The following is a 16695-nucleotide window of genomic DNA, read 5'->3' as shown; positions in this document are numbered from 1 at the left end:
GCATGCAGCTCAGGGCCGAGGGGAGGCGTGGGGACTGGAAGGAGAAGGGCTATGTGGGAGAATACCAAGAGGAGCAGTTTTATTCCATCCTGGCTGACTTTTCCCAGGGCAGCTGAGGCCACCCACCCATGTCCAAGCGTCTGTGTAGCTCCCACCTAGCAGGGCCTAGTGTCCCTCACCTCCAATCCCGCTTCTTCTCCAAGATCCAGCCCTGTGCTTTCACCACCCTGGAAAGGACTCTGCTTCTCATGGGTCCCTGTTGTTGATGGCATGTCCTATAATTCTAAGCTTCTACCTTTCTGCGGGTGCTTTGGTGCCATGTGTAGTTCTCCAGCCACCTGAGGGCAGAGGCTGGTGTAATCCAAGGCAGGTGGGCTCAAGCACTGGCAGCCTGAGCTCAGTGCCCAGCCCTACCTGTACTACCTGCCTTCCCCCTTAGTATCTGTGAGGAATAACTGGCCGCCGTCACATCCGCTCTGTGCTGCGCTGCACTAGGTGGCCACCCACACTTCCAGGACAAATTAGAACAGGGCTGGGTTCCCCTTCTTTCCTTCTGTAGGGGGGAAGACAGTGGAAGTTCAGAAGCAGCAAGATTGTGCTGTTGCTGGGCTGCAGAGCTGAAGTCTGGACCCTATTTTGTGGAGATGCTCTGGCCCCCCACAAGCCTCCTCTCCCCAAGGCCATGAGGATGCTGGAGGTGGCCCATGGGGACTCTGTGTCCTGTAACTCAGAGTGTTGCTTACCGATAAGACTTGACTGCAGTGTAGGGAGGTTACTGCCTGTTGCAGCCTGACTGTGACTTTTGTGTCTGGGTGGAATAAATGACAGCAAGCCCTTGCTGGCCTCTGGGGCAAGAAGGAAGAGTGCTTGCCTCCAGCTCCGCCCAGCACCACCTGGTCGTCTCTGAGGCTCAGGAAGCATATTTGCCCCCCTGTTCTGCTGTAGGAATTTGGACGCCACCCATGTAAAGACCAGGCTCGGACTCTGCACTGGATAGATGTCAATAGTGAAAATTGACCAAGTTTGCCTCAGGGCAGGCAGAGGGACAGTGACATTTATGTACATCCCAGAGCCATGACGGTAATCACGTTTGCCAGAGGCTCCTGGACCTCCAGCCTGGGGTCAGGGTGGCAAACACCAGCCCTGACCCCCCACTTACTTGCGTGGCATAATCCACAAACACCCACTGTTCACACAGGGACTCGAGGGCATCGGCTTGGCATGCGGTGATTCCAGGTGATTCCATCTGCCCCGCCTCTGTGACCACTGGCCCATCCACCTGCGCTTGATTCATGACTTCCACTTCCAAGTGATTGGTATCTCACCAGCTAAGGCTCAACCCTGTAAACACCTCGTGGATGACAGACGCTTCTGCAACGTGGCAGTTTGGGGATGGTGCAAACCAGAGAGGAAGGAGCCAGTTCCTTCAAAACTGTAGCCTCTCAGCCCACCAGATCTAAGGAGTGGATGTGGTGGAGCATCACAGTCGTAGGTCTCTGGATCTCGACTGAGTGATCTAGGACTAGTTCCCTTAGCCCCTCTGAGCTCAGTCTTTAACTGGAACAATTACACACATCCACCTCAGTGAGGAGGAGCAAGAAGACAGGGGAAACAAAACCCAGGCTGGCAGACGAACAATGTTCAATTTATGTTATTTTTTCTCTTCCTCTTAATCAAATGATTGTATCACTTCCTTTTCCATAAATGCACTTTAGGAGATATGTGTTCATAAGAGGTCACTTGTGCAAATATGATAAAAAATCACTTCATGCCACAGTGCTTCCTTGTTGGTGAGTCTGCATCCAGGACTGGACTCCACAGGTTCCCCATGGCATTATTCCAACCTGCAGCATTTATTAGATACCACCATAAGCCTGGCCTGGAGCGAGGGGCTGGGTGGAGAGAACCTGGTTCCGCCTGGAAGTGCTCACATCTGGTGGGTGAGCTGGGTCGCTCTGGTCAGAATGGAGCAGGGACCAGAAAGACATCCCATGGGGACCTCTCCGTGGAGCTAGCATTTCAGACAGTGACCTGGGGACACTTGCGGGGGAGGGGGCATGCCATGCTGGGGCCTCCAGAGAGGAGTGATACTGCTGGTGACCAAGAGCGGGACAGAGGCAACCCAGTCAGAGAGGATGACCTAGGAATGGCCACACAGTGTGTCACGTGTGAAGCAACAGTATGGAGCATGGGTTCTCAGGAGTGAGTTGGCACCAGAGTCACTGGGAGGGTACAGTAGGACACAGGTCACTCTCAGGGCCCAGATCACGGGTCAGTGGGCCAGGGTGTCACCCACAGACCTGCACTTCTAACACATTCTGAGTGATGCTGCTCTGGCTTCCAGTTCACATGCGCACAAAGACGAAGAGGAGGCAACTTAGAGGTTGGATGGAGCCAGACCTTGGAAGAACTGGAGGGGTGAGAAGTCACTGAGGATACTCATGTGTCCTGCACTGACTGGCCAGGAATGTGCTTTCATTGTCCCTCCCTGCACAAGCATCTCTCAGCCCTACTGTGTGCTTGTGCTGGGATGGATGCTAGGTAGATAGCCGTGAACACACCGGCCTGAGTTGCTGCATCTTTGTCCTGCTGTGGCTCAAGATCCAGAGGAGGGTGGATCTTATCGCACAGCATGTATTGCCCACTTCTCCCTGGGCATCAGGCCTCAGGGGTCAGGATACTATGGGTGGAAGTTGCTGTCAACATCCTGGTGCTTACAGGAGGTTCCTGTCCACTGGGCTGGAGGGCTGGCTTGCTACAGAGCTGATGTCTGTTTGTTGGAACACAGGGTCAGTTGCTCCAGCTGATTTGAACAAGCCAGTACTGTATTTCAGGGACCATGTGACAGGCTGGGCTTGGACAGTCCCTGGCTGAAAGGGCTGCTCCCTTGAGGACTCGGGTCCTTCCCTTTACTGCTCTATGACCCTGGGTGTTGCTTCATTCCCTGTGCTGTCATGAGTCACTGCCGGGCCAGGGCCACCAGCAGAGAAAGCCAGGAAAGTGCTGCTCTCTAGAGTCACATGGTGCAGCACTGGAGCTGCCCCCACTCTGCAGGCGGGAGCGGACCTCCCCAGGAAGGAGCGCCCCACATACTGCACATCTCACTACTGCTCACAGACCGCAGATCCCCACTGGGCTGTGTGGCCTCTCTGGGCTCCTGTGGGATTGGAACATGTGCTCTCTCTTCTTAGTGCTCCTGGCCAAATAAACACAAGGGACTCTCTGACCCTAAGCCATCTGTCACTACATCCTGATGTGGTGCGCTTTGTATCATGACTCTTTCACAAATGTCACACCTCCTCATCACCTTGCCTTTCTCCCTCACTGCAGGAGAAACCTGCAGAGTACAGGTATTTCCTCCAGGGTGACAGCTTGTCCCATCAAATATCCTTCTCTGTCTTCTAAGAGGATCTAGACCAGTTGTTTTCTTTTCTTTTCTTTTTTTTTTCTTTTGGTACCGGGGATCAAACTCGGGACCTTGCGCTTACAAAGCAGGCGTCAGAACCACTGAGCTAAATCCCTGGCCCAAGACCAGTTGTTTTCAATTCTCTTTGCGTCAGAATCACATGGGATGGGCATGGCTCTTAAAATACTGATGTCCGTGTCCTTTTGCCAGAAAGTCAGATTGAATTTGTTCTGGGTGGGGTCAAGACGTCAGGGCTTTTTTATTTTTTAATGTTTTTTATTTATATATTTATTGGTACATTTTAGGTATAAAATACATTTACATTTATCATTAGGTGCTTGTACCTGAACATGATGTATCTTGGTTCTTATTTTTCCCCCATTACCTGTGCACCCTTCACCCCCTCCACCCTTCCCTATTTACACAGACTTTGTTTCCATTTTTTTTTTCTTTCTCATAATTTTTCCTTTCCCACTTTTCCTTTCCCCTTCCCCTCCCGCCACCCTTACCCCTTTGGACCTTTTCCTATTTCAAATTATCAATTATTTATTTTAATCATTTTCATTCTTGTTTACACTATCAGTTTCTCACAGTAGAGAAACTATTCAGTATTGACACATGTGTATCCCATTTATTTCACTTAAGAGTAGAGCCTCAATATGCATCCATTTAGCTATAAATGACTCTAGTTTCTTGTTCTTCATGGCTACAGAGCCCCAGGAGATGCTAACAGTTGGCGGGTCCCGGATGCCATGAGTCTGGGGGCCCTGGCTCCCCTGTGTCTCCCCTTCAGTGTGAGGGACTCCTGGCCAGGGCCTGAGAGGGTCGCACACTGAGCAGAGGTGATCCCAGATGGGCTTTGAGACGTTGCATCCAGGGCGCGCACTAAACATCAGCCTGGTGTAATACCCACTACCACACGCAAGTGCTTGCTGCTGTCCCTGAGATGGAATCTCCCTGACCTGGCCCTCTGGTGTCAGTGGTTCCATAATTGATCCCCAAGAGCCCTGAGAAGTGATTCAAGCCACAGTGTGCTCTCCTGGGGTGGGGAGGGAAGACAGAGAGGTTTAATAGCAATGACAGGGGAAACACAGATATTCTCTGATGGCTACCTTGAGCTTTACTTTAACTTTTCTCTGCAAAGATTGCATGCTGTTAATTACATGTGTATTTTATATATCTATTTATATGCATTTTATGGTTCATATAGGGATTTTCCTGGTTGATTCTCTCAATAATCCTTTGTTGGACCAGACAGAATCATTCTTCCATTCCCAGCAGCCCCATTGCACCCTTGTACCTGCAGTCCCTGACTTGTTTGGCCCCTTCCCTGCACCATCCCTCTCACTTATACCCCTCTCTCTCTCTTCCTCTCTGGGCTGGGTAGTCTTCCTGCCCTCTCTGAGGAAAGACAACAGGATCCCACTTCCACTGCTGCTTCCTCTCCACTGAGGTCTTCCCCTGGAGTCAGGCCATGTGAAAGCAAGGCCACTTTGGAAAACTGTTGCCACATTCTGTATGCATTTTCCAGCTTCCCTCTGGATGCTGGACCTATGGGGACTAGGGTGGGTCGTTCCTGTGTGTACTTGGCCCTCATCAGGGCTTCCTTGGAATGGCTTCCTGGTGCCCTGTCCACACTTTAGGGATGAATGCTTCTAGCTTCTTCTAGCCTCTTGTGTTTGGCAGAAGCCCTTGGCTTCTCTTGGCCTGTAGATGCAACCCTCCAGCCTCTGCCTCCACAGACACGTGACCTTCTTCCTTTCTTTCTTTCTGTGTCTCGTTCCTATGTCTTTTGACCTCTTGTAAGCACATCTGTTACACTGAATTCAGGGCCCATCCTACTTTAGTGTGACCTCATCTTAACGGATTATATTTGCAATGACCCTCTTTCCAAATAAAATCACCTCGGTTGTCCAAGGATTAGAGTTTAACCTAATTTTTGGAGGGGTCACAACTGAACTCATGAGGTAGGTAGGCATGTATGCTCCAGCAGCCATTGCACAGGCACAGGCAGAGAACTGTAACAAGGAGACAATATTTGGCCACTGAGGGGTGACAGCTGGAGGCTGTCCTGTGAGAGCATTCCCAGCAGAAGAGACAGCACACCCTGTATGAAAGGGGAATAGGGCAGAGAGCACATGATTGAGCCCACCATACAAGTCCATTGAGATTTAGTTGTCTGCATGTTTTTACTTTACACAAGTGGACACAGGACAACAACTGGATCAGGTACCTTCTACACTGTACTCTTCTGAGGCCTGGTCTTTTCATATGCCTAATCCCAGAGCCAGGCATGATGTCCAGCTCATTTTGGTGCTTCCTTTGGATGTAAAAAAATGAAGGATGCAGTCCTTCATTGTGACCTTTGTAGGGTCACTATTAACATTCATCTTAAGATCATTTTATGATCTTGTGAAAAAGCCACCATGGTGAAAGGTGGGATGGAGACATGAGAAAAAGTGGGTCTTGTTGATAGCCATGCAAGTGCTGAATGAAGCCTTTCCAGAAGCCCTTCCTAACTGTCAACTTGCTCACTTCTTATACTAACCAATGCCCTTATCATTTAGTTCAGCTCTAGGTAGGTGCTAGTTCTTCTGGCTAAATCCATTGCAACTGATGTGAGAAGTTATAGTGGCTTGAGAGCAGAGAAGATATCTGATCAAGTTAACTACTTTGTGTCCTTGGACTTCCAGGCTAAGAAAACTATCCTTCCAACATATCCCTCAATGTTGTATTCAGGTGAAATCAAGTTGAAATGAAAACCACTGATGGTCTTAAGTGGGCAAAGAAAACCATAAGTGTTCTTTTAAATAGTATGGATGACGAGACATCTCCCCCTTTATAATGAAAGCTGTATTAGTTGGCTTTCCATCACTGTGACAAAATACCTGAGGTAAAAAGATGAAGGGTTTATTTTGGCTCATGGTTTCAGAGGTTTTGGTCCATGGTCGCTTGGCTGCCTTGGTTTGTGACTGTGGTGGGACAGTAATATATCATGGTGAACAATTATTCACTTCAGGGTGACCAGGAAGGGAGGAGGGAGAGAGGCCATGCCCCCAATGACCTAACTTCCCTCCATGAGGCTCCACCTCCTAAAGGTTCTACCACTTCTCAACCACACCACAGGAACCAAGACTCCCATGCATGGCCTTTGGGGACATTCCAGAACAAACTCTAGCAAAGGGAGGGCTGGTGAGATGAGTAGCAGTTTGCTTGTACATGAGCTTTGTGCCTTTTTTCTCTTTCTTTTCTTCTTTTTTCTTTGTTCATTTTTCTCTTCTTTTTCTTTCTTTCTTTTTGTTAAATTCTTTTATTGGTACATTGTAGGTATACAACACAATTACATTTCTCGTTGGGAATTGTACCTTTACATAATGCATCTTGGTTCTTATTTTTTCCCCATTCCTAGCCCTTCCTTCACCCCTTCCACCCTTCCCTATTTACAAAGACTTTGTTTCCATTTTTTCCATTTCTCAGAATTTTTCCTTTCCCTTCTTTCCTTTCCCCTGCCCCTCCCACTAACCTTACCCCTTTGGACCTTTTCTTCCTATTTTGCATTATCGATTATTCATTCTAATCATTGGTACATTTTAGGTATTCAATATAATGACATTCATCATTGGAAATGTGCACCTTAACATGATCTCTCTTGGTTCTTATTTTTCACCCTTGCCCAGCCCTCCCTTCAACCCCTCCATTCCTCCCTATTTACAAAGATTTTGTTCCTATTTTTCCATTTTCTCATATTAATCCCATTCCCTTCTATCCTTTCCCCTAGCCCTCCCACTTCCTTCCCCTTTGCCCCTTTTCTTCCTATTTCACATTACCTATTATACATTTTAGTCTTTATTTACACTTTCAGTTTCTCACACCAGAGAAACTATTCAGTATTTATACATGTGTGCCCTATTTATTTCACTTAAGAGTATTGCCTCAATGTGCAACCACTTCACAATGAATGTCTCTAATTTCTCACTTTTGATGGCTGAGTAGTACTCCATTTTATTAAAAAAAAAAAACCACATTTTCTTTATCCAGTCTCCAGTTGATGGGCATTTAGGCTGTTTCCAAGTTTTAGCTATTACAAACTATGCTACTATGAACATGGGTGCACATTTAACACTGTGGTATGATTCTTTTAATTCTTTGGGGAAGATCCCCAGCAGTGGAATAGCAGGGTCATATGGGACTTCCAGTCCTAGTTCTTTGAGGTATCGCCATACCTATTTCCACAGTGGTTGCACCAGTCTACAATCCCACCAGCAGTGGAGAAGGGTTCCTCTTTCCCCATAGCCCTGCTAGCGTTTGTTATTGGTTGATTTCATGATAGCAGCCATTCTTTCTGGAGTGAGGTGGAATCTCAATATGCTTACTCTTTATCTGTCCATTAAACTTTGAAACCTAGGCCCCAACAAAATGGTCTGGCAATACGGTGACACAACTAGGATAGGATTGGCACAGCAGAAGCAAAATCTTTATATGTAGATGAAATGATGATCTACAGAGAAAATACTAAGAAATCTCTAGGAGCCCCTAGAACTTGTACTTGAATTTAGCAGGATTAGAAAACATAAGCTATATATAAAAATTCAGGTCTGTGTTATACTTACTATAATGAAGAATTGGATATTGAAATTTAAAAGTTATGTAGGAGTACAAAGGACCTAGAAAAGTTAAAAAACAAAAACAAAAACAGTGTTGGAAAACGTTTAGTACCTAATTTTAAGACTTCTTCTAAAGCTACAGTAATCAAGGCAATGTTGGTGTAAGGAAAGACATATAGATCATTTGAATAAAAGAGAGAATCTAGAAATAAAATCACACATATATGGTCCACTGAGTTTTGAAAGATTATTTAACATTAGCATTTTATAGAATATAAACTCAATTCAAGAGCCGAGGAAAAGATAGTGTTTTCAGCAAATGGCACTAGAACACCTGGTATCTGTATATAAAAAATTAACCTCAACCCTTTATTTCCATACATGAAAATAACTTGAAGAGATCTATGAACCTAAATATGGAAGCCTAAAAGTATAAAACTTTAAGAAGAAATTATAAGGGAAAATATTTATGAATTCAGGGTAGGCAAGAAATACCTAGGATACAAAAAACATGATGTATAAAAGAAAAAAATTGATAAATGAGATTCCATCAAAATTTAGAACTTTAAATGACATCATTAAAATGAAAAGTAGTCCTTAAACAGACCATATTTTCAGTGCATATAACCTATGATCAGAATATATAAAGAATTCTTAGAGCTCATTAATAGACAACCCAATTAAAATGTAGACACAAGAAGATGATAAATAGCCAGTATAGCACAAGGAATGGTGTGCAACTCTAGAATCAGAAAAATACTAATCAGTACAATAATAAGATTGAATTACACACTCATTAGGGAGATGAAGTTAAAAGTTTTAAAAGCCTTGTCAAGACTTTTTCTTTTTGTTGGATTCTTTCCCTTTGTGTTTAATTTGTCACACCCAATGGATTCATTCTGCTGGGTTTCCTGGGGTTGTGATCCTCATTGTCTTTTCCTAGGGTATTGTCTAAAAGTTTTTGGAGTGCTGGTTTGGTATTCATGAAGTTCCCGAGGTGCTCTTTATCATGAAAGTATCTTATTTCTCCATCAATTTTGAAAGCTAGTTTTGCAGGGTACATCAATCTGGGTTGGAGGCTGTTTTCCTTTAGGGCTTGAAAGCTTGAAATACATCACTCCAAGCTCTTCTTGCCTTGAGGGTTTGCATTGAGAAGTCTGCTGTGATTCTGATGGGCTTTCCTTTGTATGTGATTTGTTTCTTTTCTCTCACTGCTTGTAGAATTTTGTTCTTCTGTTGGATTTCTGGACTCCTAACTATTATATGCCTATGTGTAGATATTTTTGATTAAGGCTAGCTGGAGTCCTATATGCCTCACTTATCTGTATGTCAAGTTCTTTCCCCCTCCTTGGGAAGTTTTCTGCCATCACTTCTGTGAACAGTTTTTTTATGTCATCTGTACTCTCTCCTCTTTCTTCATTGACTCCAATCAGTCTTATGTTATTCTTCTTTACATCATCTAGCAGCTGCTGGATTGATTTCTCATGTTCCCTTACAATTTTAAAAGAATTTTTCTTTTCCTCCTCACTAATTGCAATTTTATCTTCTATATGTGAAATTCTATCCTCACATTGGTTCATTCTGCTGCACAGACTTTTGATCAAGTTTTTAATCTCCTGGAAATCTGTTTGTATCTGTTTTATGGATTCCATTTGTTTCTTATGTTGATATTCCATCATGTTCCTCAGATCCTCTATTTTTTTATCTGTGTCCTCTCTAGATTTATTAATCATGTCTTGCACCATGACCACAATCTTTGCTGTTATCTGAGAAATTATTTCTGATTTCATTTTTCCCAGATCCTCTTTTGTTGCCAGTTCAGAGAGTCCCAGTTGTTGAGTATGAGATTGTTCCCATCTTGTTTCCTTTTGGGGTTGCTGTAGGTGATCTGGAAGTCTGTTTTTGAGGCTTGTTTATGTATCTTCTCATTTCCCCCCGGCGGGGGGCGGTGCTTCTGGCTCCCACATGGCTCACCTTCTCTGCCCAAGGAGGCTGAGGTGGCGGCGGGGGCTGTGAAGAGATTTTTTTATGTCATCTGCACTCTCTGCTCTTTCTTCATTGACTCCAATCAGTCTTATGTTATTCTTCTTTGCATTGTCTAGCAGCTGCTGGATTGATTTCTCCTGTTCCCTTATAATTTTGAAGCAATTTTTCTTTCCCTGGTCATTAATTGCAATCTTATCTTCTATATCTGAAATTCTGTCCTCACATTGGCTCATTCTGTTGTGTAAACTTTCAATGGAGTTTTTCATCTCCTGGAAATCTAATTGCATCTGTTTTATGGATTCCATTTGTTTCCTATGTTGGGATTCCATCATGTTCCTCAGCTTCTCTGTAGATTTATTAATCATGTCTTGCACTAGGAGCACAATCTCTCCTGTTATCTGAGAAATTATTTCTGATTTCATTTTTTCCAGATCCCCTTTTGTTGCCAGTTTAGTGGGTCCAGGTGGTTGTGTATCAGAGTGTTCCATCTCATTTCCCTTTGGGGTTGCTGTAGGTGATCTGGAAGTCTGGTTTTGAGACTTATTTACGTGTTTTCTCATTTCGACTGGGGGGCCAGGGGGGTGCTGTTGGCTCCTACAAGGATCACCTCCTCTGAACTGGGAGAGGTGGGCCAAGGGCCAGGAGCAGCCATAGGGATGGTGGCCCAGAAACCCCTTCCTCTGGGCCCGGAGTGGCGGGACCCAGTACCGTGGTCTGGTGGCCTGGTGTCCTCTGCGTTTTTGTAGTGTGGAACCAGGTGGCTGTACAGAGGCACGGTGGTTGGGGAGAGGGGGAGACTTGTCCAGTGGATTGCTGCTGGGGCATGGGCTCTTTTCTCTTCTTTTTCTTTCTGGCTGATGTCACCAGTTGCTTCTCTGAGTCACTGCTCAAGATTCTGGTACCTACTTATGAAGATATGGGGGTTGGTTGGAGTTTGCTGTAAGTTCACACAGCCCTACAGGAACGGGGTAAAACACTGAAAAGCAAGCCCCAGAAGCAGTTCTATCTTCATCTCTCCAGCATCAGGCTGGCCCCAGGTGGACCTAGGGGCCAATACACACCCGGATCCCTGGGAGGCTGAAGCGCAAAGAGAGCCTCCCAGCAGAGCAGGCTGGATGGATTCACTGCCTGCGCCTGCACAAATCCTGTCTGCATTTTCACACACATCTAAAGAGCTTCAACAGCACATGCTGTGACAAAGAGAAGAGGGAAACAATCCACATTCTCCCTCTGAATGGTGTGGGGCCTTCTGCTCCTTCTGGCTCTCAGTGAGTGGGTGTGCGGGGAGCATGAACTGGAGATGAGAGTCCATCCCCATCCCTGCAGAGTTCTCGAGGGTGCAACCAGAGCACCACACCTCTGCTGCTCCAGGGCTGGACTGTGATAGGCTGTGGAGGGACAATTTTGCATTGTGTGCGGCTAACAGAGCAAAGTCACTTCCTCAGGAAATACTGACTGAGCATAGACTTCAAACAAGTTCCACTCCAGATGCCTAAAGCAGCAGAAGAGTAGAGAAGGCCTGCAGCATTTGGAGCCCACATTCTAAGAGGTGACGCAGTGAACAAACAGGGGACTGAACCCTTTGTTCACTGGAGACTCTGTTTTGGAGAAAAACAAAGCAGGAAAAGGCTGTGTCTCTCACAGGAGCGTTTTGGCCGTCAACTGCCAGTCACCAAAACCGCGGATGCAGGAGCACAGATCCCCAGCTGTGCAGTGTGGGGTGCACTCCCTGGCACCACCTGGCACCCCTGAGGCTATACTGCCGAGATGGCGCCTTCTCCCTCCCATCTGGCCCACTTCCCAGGTGGCTGCAGCAGGTCAGACTCAGGCCTCTCTCCAGGCTGCAGAGGCGTCCTCACTATGGGGGTTCAGGAGCCTCAGGCTCCTCACGTGCACCTGGGTAGCGAAAGGAAAAAACTGGAGACTGAACCCAACGCCTTCTCACTGAGATTAAATTGCCCCTTTTCATTTGATTTTAATATTTTATTTGAAGCAGGGTCTTTTTTTTTTTTTTACATTTCATATAAATTTTATTTTATTTTATTTATTTTTCTTTTTTATTAAATTCTTCTATTGGTACATTGTAGGTATACAACACAATTACACTTTTCATTGGGAATTGTGCCTTTACATAATGCATCTTGGTTCTTATTTTATGAAGCAGGGTCTTTTATTAAGTTGCTAAGTTGCCCAGGCTGAGCTGGAACTTGCAATCCTCCTGCCTCAGCCTCCCAGAGTACCAGGTTTACAGCATGTATCACCACACCTGGTAGAAACAGAAGTTCTTGAAGGCTGGATCTGACAGGCACAATTACTTTCACCCCATTCCTGGTAAAGGACATAAGGCTAGCTCAGATTTGAAGGAAGGAAAACTCTGGCCTCTTGCTGAGAAACAGGGTACACTCACAGGGAGGGTTGGGTGGGAAGCAGCCATGGTGGGGGATTATCATCCATAGGGAAGGGGGCCTCACATGCAGGGGGCACAGATCAAGGTGTATACAAGCAGACGTGTACAAGGCGACGTGCTGGAAAGAGCAGTGTGCACAGACAGAGAAAACAACTGTAGGTACAGGGAACAGTGGGTGCAAAGGTCCTGGGCCAGGAATGTGCCTGCACGTTGAGGGGCAGTCTGGCCGCAGCAGGGAAATGTGAGGTCAGAGAGTGGTGAGGTGCTGGTAACAGCTGTTTGCTTGACAGCATCTGCATGCCTGGGGTCATAGGGGCCCCTGAGAGGAATGGGCATAGCCCTGAGCAGATGTGGTGTCGGTGACCAGCTGACCCAGACTGCCCAGGATTGAGGGGATTCCTGAATGTGGGACTTTCCGGGCTTCACCAGGAAAGAGATGCAGGGGTAAAGGCAGAGGCAGGGTGGCCTGGGGCAGGTGGCTCCTGCAGGGTCCCAGTGTGGGAGGATGGCAAGAGGCAGCAGTGTGCCAACCTAGGTGGGTCCCCCCAGCCACCTCCCAGGCCAGCTTAGTCCCACTAAGCACTGCCTTGGCCCAGGCTGGGGCACAGCTGGGCCGCCCTAAGCTCCAAGGTGCTGTCCACTTGCCCAGAGAGAAGAGTAAGTATCCCACCTCTTGGTGAGCACAGTGCTGGTTTTCTTCAGGCCACCCGAGGCTGGGACTCTGAGCTAGAAGGAGGTCTTGCAGTCCTCAGGCAAGCAAGTCCCTGCCTCACGGTGAAGGAGCTCCAGTGACTCCCTGCCCCCTGTGTCCATGACTTACTTGGACAGTGGTTTGTTGGGTGCCAGCCTGGAGTGACATCCAGAGGGCATCACCTCGAAGGGAGAGAAAGACACACTCTCATCACAACAGTCACCGGCCCAGCAACGGGAGTTCCAGGAGGGGAGGCCCTTGTCACTACAGGGGGGGCAGGGTGAAGGGGACCTGTGGGCTTGGGAGGGTACAGTGTCCAGGCAGTGGGCAGCTTGGCGAGAGCACAGAACTCCACCATGGTGGCAGAGCGAGCTCAGGGACAATGGTGGGAGTGTGGACAATGGAAGGAGAAGCAAAGCTGGGTCTGGAACTTCCCATGCTGCAGGGGCGGTCACCTTTCCTTGAATGTCCCCAGCTGCAGAACCCACATGGAGGACGCTTCCCTCTGCCTGCCCTTCCTGCCCACCTGACCCGAAGCCAAACACAGGCACCTCCTCCTTCTGCCCATGACCCACTTTTCAGGGCCAGGTCTGGCTCCAGACTTGCTTTCCTTGGCCACAGTGACCTGGCCCAATAAAAGGCTGTCTCCCAGGACCTGATTCCAGCAGGCCAGACCTGATAACAGGGGGATCTGCACGCAGTATCTCAGATGCCTCAGGAGGCCGGGGAGGGGTGATTGGAGAAGGTCCCACAGGGCTACAGAGCAGTATTCCCTGCTGAGCTTCCCGTCCATGAAAGTAATCAAGGATGATCATCAAAAGATGGTCAGGGGGCATTTGGACCACCAGATCTCTGCCCCCCGCCCCTTGGGTCTCATATTCAAATCCTTGGTCCACCGCTCCTTCACACACTGCCAGTCCTAAGCGGTTACTGACTGCTCCGTGAGCTAGTACACACAGGCGCTGTTGGCCGCAGGCTCTCTCTCCCTGGCTGTAGGACCGGGGCTCATAGTCTGTCTCATCCCCCAGTTTCCTTATCTGTGGAGTAGGGGCAGAGGTACAAGCCAGCTGTTCTCACTCCTCAGGGTGTGGAGGGTCAGAGGGCTCTGGGCCCACATGAGGACCCTTGGGCATGTCTGCCGGTGTCTCTCCGGCCTGGCTTGGGCATCGTTTTGCAGACGGGAGGGCAGGCTCCCTGAGCACCACCAGCCTGTGGTGTGCAGGCCACACACCCACCCCATGTCCTCATGCCACCAGTGGCCTTGCACACAACTATTATCCTCCACTGCTAACTCACACGTCAGGCCACCCAGAAAGCACAGAGCACCCAGGAATATAAAGTTTAAGCTTCCCAATTCACTGCTGTTTCTAGCACATTCCATGCTTTTGTACCTTTGCCCCGGCTGCCCCGTGCCTAGAGAGCTGCTCCCCCTTCAGCTGTCCGTTCTGCAGTCTGTAGCCTGGGGCCCTGTGTATGCTTTCCTGGGCTCTCCTTTCTCCAAAGACTGAGCACCCAGCCCTACTGCAGCCTTATCACAAACCACCGCAATTACAGGCTGTGCCTCTGCCCCAGGGCCAAGGCCCCACCTGGCAGGTCTGCTCTGCACAGCCCTTATCACCCTCGATCTGATTATAGTCATTTAGGCTGGGCCCACTCCCTGGGTCTCATCTGTTCCCAGGTTGGGCAGGACCTTTGCCAGCAACAATCAGGCTGAGGGCTAAGGCGGTTTCAGATCACAGGCTGGGGCTCAGGCCTGGGAAAGGGCTGGGGGACAAGGCCAGGAAGGGCAGTGGCCAGGGAAGCACAGGAAGGAGGAAGATGAAGGAGAGAAGCAAAGAAAGAGAAAGGTAAATGGCAGGGGTCAGAGATGGCCTGCAGCCCGGGCCTGGGGCTGGGTTCCTGCTGCCCTGTCCTAGGCTCTGTGAAGAGGCTGCCTGAGGCCTTCCTGTGGCTCCTGCAGTAGAGCCATGATCCCCCCCCCCCCCCGCCCTCGGCTCTTTGCAGTGGGGAACCTGCACTGCATAGGTCTGGGGCCGTGCTGTGGTGCCACTCCCAGCCCTGGGCCAGGTCGGATGTGAAGCTGCTTGGGCATGACTGCCCTGCGGCCATGGTGAGCAAGTTGCTGGTGAGACAGTACTGATCACATCCGAGACCCAGAGACCTGGGTGGGAGCTTGGGACAGGCGGTGGGACCCAACCCGGGGACAAGGCCACTGTCTTGGAGAACAGAGTGGGCAGAGCCAGAATGGATGGACAGAGCTACAAGCACACAGCTCCTCTCACGCGGGATCCACTGGGCATCCCAGGGCCCAGGACCAGGACCAGGACCAGGACCAGGCAGGCACAGTGGGGTCAGGGGAACAGGGGAGCCCACAGCTGCACCCAGGACAGTGAGTGTCACGAAGATGCAGCGGGGGTCCCATCTCAGGTCTCACCTGGAATTCTGATCTTCTGAGGAATGAAATCACAGATACTGTATGTGTTTTTGAGGCCTCTTTCTAGCCAAAGTGTCAAAATCCCAACTCAAATGGTCTTTAGCCACAAGGCAAGTACAGCACCTGTCTCACATGACTAAAACTCAAGGTTTGCAAGCTTCAGGCACGGCTGGATTCGGATGCCCAAATATTGGAAGTGTGTGCATACACACACACACATACACACCATGGTTCTGTCTTCTTTTGTGTTGTCTTTGCTGCAGGTAAACTCCCATCAAGGTGGGGTCCCACAGCTCCTTCTGGCTCACACCCCACCAGCAACCACCTCCCCTGAGAACAGGGAGCCACTTTCTACAGAGTCGGCGGCGAAGGCCTTGGAACAACCCTCAGGGTGCTGGTGTGGGTCACAGACCAAGGCCAGGGGACTGACCGTTCCCTGCGGCCAGAGGCAGTCGGCTGAATAAAGTCTTCGCCCTTCTTCCCCAAATAAAAGTCCATGTCCTAATCCCCGGAACTGGGAATACGGTACCTCACCAGACAGCAGGGACTTTGCAGATGTGCTGAAACGAAGGGTCCTAGGCGGAGATGTCCTGAAATATCTGAGCGTCCCATATAATCAGCACAGTCTCTTTAGGGGGTAGGGGCTACTGAGCTGTGGTTAGTGTCTGCTTTTAAGATGGAGGATGGGACCCTGGGCTGAGGATCTCCAGAGCCTTGGGAGGGAGCCTGGCATGGTCAACAGCTTCCCCATCCCAGAAACCCTAGTTTGGGCTTCTCCTGTCTAGAGCTGTGGATAATAATAAACCTGCGATGCCCCCAGCCACTCATTTTGTGGTCGGTGGTGTAGGATGCTAACATGCCTCGCCGGCTCCCCGGCTGTTTCCAGACGCCTGGCTGGGGGATGAGGCGACAGCCTGAAAGTGAAGGGGGCAGAGGGACAGCTACAGCAGAGAAGGGGCGGGGGGGAGCTGCCAGCCACAGCCGGGAGGCCCGGTCAGAAAAGATGCGGGCTCTTGTGTGAGTCTTCTTCAGTGAAGTTCAGGTGCAGGCCAAATGAAGGGTGGAAGGAGGTCAGCTCACCTCTCAGGGAGTCTGGATACTGAGCAAGACAGGTCCTGGAGTCTGGGGAGCAGCAATAGGTACTGTGCCCGGTCTCCGCATGGCTTC

General features: G+C 48.9%; 1 pseudogene; it reads left to right on the top strand.

The window, feature by feature from the left end:
• LOC101718740 (cullin-5-like) overlaps window positions 1-15988 on the top strand; it is a 41751-nt pseudogene extending 25763 nt beyond the window's left edge.
• The last annotated feature ends 707 nt before the right edge of the window (window positions 15989-16695 follow it).

This window comes from Heterocephalus glaber, unplaced genomic scaffold, assembly GCF_053883595.1.
Source record: "Heterocephalus glaber isolate CG9 unplaced genomic scaffold, H.glaber_assembly_v1.0 deba00000281, whole genome shotgun sequence".
Taxonomy (NCBI): Eukaryota; Metazoa; Chordata; class Mammalia; order Rodentia; family Bathyergidae; genus Heterocephalus; species Heterocephalus glaber.
The sequence above is the reverse complement of the archived record's forward strand: the minus strand, read 5'-3'. Positions and strand labels throughout refer to the sequence as shown.